Genomic DNA, 926 nt, shown 5'->3' with positions numbered 1-926 from the left:
AGAAGTGTATGCACGAAAGGACTTGGATGAAGGCTGTGCGCTCAAGCCCCATCTTCCTACTACGGGTGACAGTCCCCAGTCTGGCCACTATTCCTGCTGTTCAAGCACTTTTGAGGGAGTCAGACAAGCAATTACTTCCTCGGGGCCCGACATCTGGAGCTAATGTCCCCTAATGTGGGTCTTGGACTCGGGGTCTTGAGCAAAGACTAGACAGGGTAGAAGCGGTGAGCCTGTCGGGTATAACTGTCCTTCTTCATTCTTTGGCCTAGGCTTCAAAAGCTGTAGAAATAAGCATAATTTTCGCAGGAATGGTTGGTGGTCTGAGGTACCCTATAGCCAAAAGTCGGTGGTTCTGTGGTAACTTTCCACCATTTCAATACAGGACTCCTAAGGCAAGCCTCGAGATGCACCCTCATCTTTGTCAGTACTTGATAAATTCAGCTAAGTGTCAGAAACTATGGCGAGAAAAAGGGAAGAGAGGGGGCTGCCCCCAGTGTAGAGATGACAGCGGCTCCGGAAGGTGAGAGCCCCGTGAGACCCGGGCAGCCGCCGCTGCGCACAGGTTGCGACCCCACCCTGCGCAGGCGCAAACGTGGGCCGCGGCCCCCGGCCAGAGCGCGCGGCGGCCGCGGGCCGGAAGCGAGGCGGTGCCCGAGCGGCGCGCGCGTGCGCGGGAGGAGGCTTCAGGGGAACGGGGCGGGGCGCACGCAGCATGGCGTCCAACATCTACTTGGTTCGCCAGCGGATCAGCCGGCTCGGCCAGGTGCGGCCCAGGCGGAGCCTCGGCTTCCCCAGCCCGGCCCGCCCCTCGCCTGCCAGCCGCCCCTTTCCGTCTCCGCCCCAGCGCCTCGGCCAGCGGCTCAACCGCCGCCGCCCCGCCCCGGCCCGCCCCGCGGCCGCCCGGCCCGCCTCCGAGCGCGGCCCGC

The sequence above is a fragment of the Lepus europaeus genome, chromosome 1 (genome assembly GCF_033115175.1).
Source record: "Lepus europaeus isolate LE1 chromosome 1, mLepTim1.pri, whole genome shotgun sequence".
Classification (NCBI taxonomy): domain Eukaryota; kingdom Metazoa; phylum Chordata; class Mammalia; order Lagomorpha; family Leporidae; genus Lepus; species Lepus europaeus.
Note: the sequence above shows the minus strand (reverse complement) of the source record.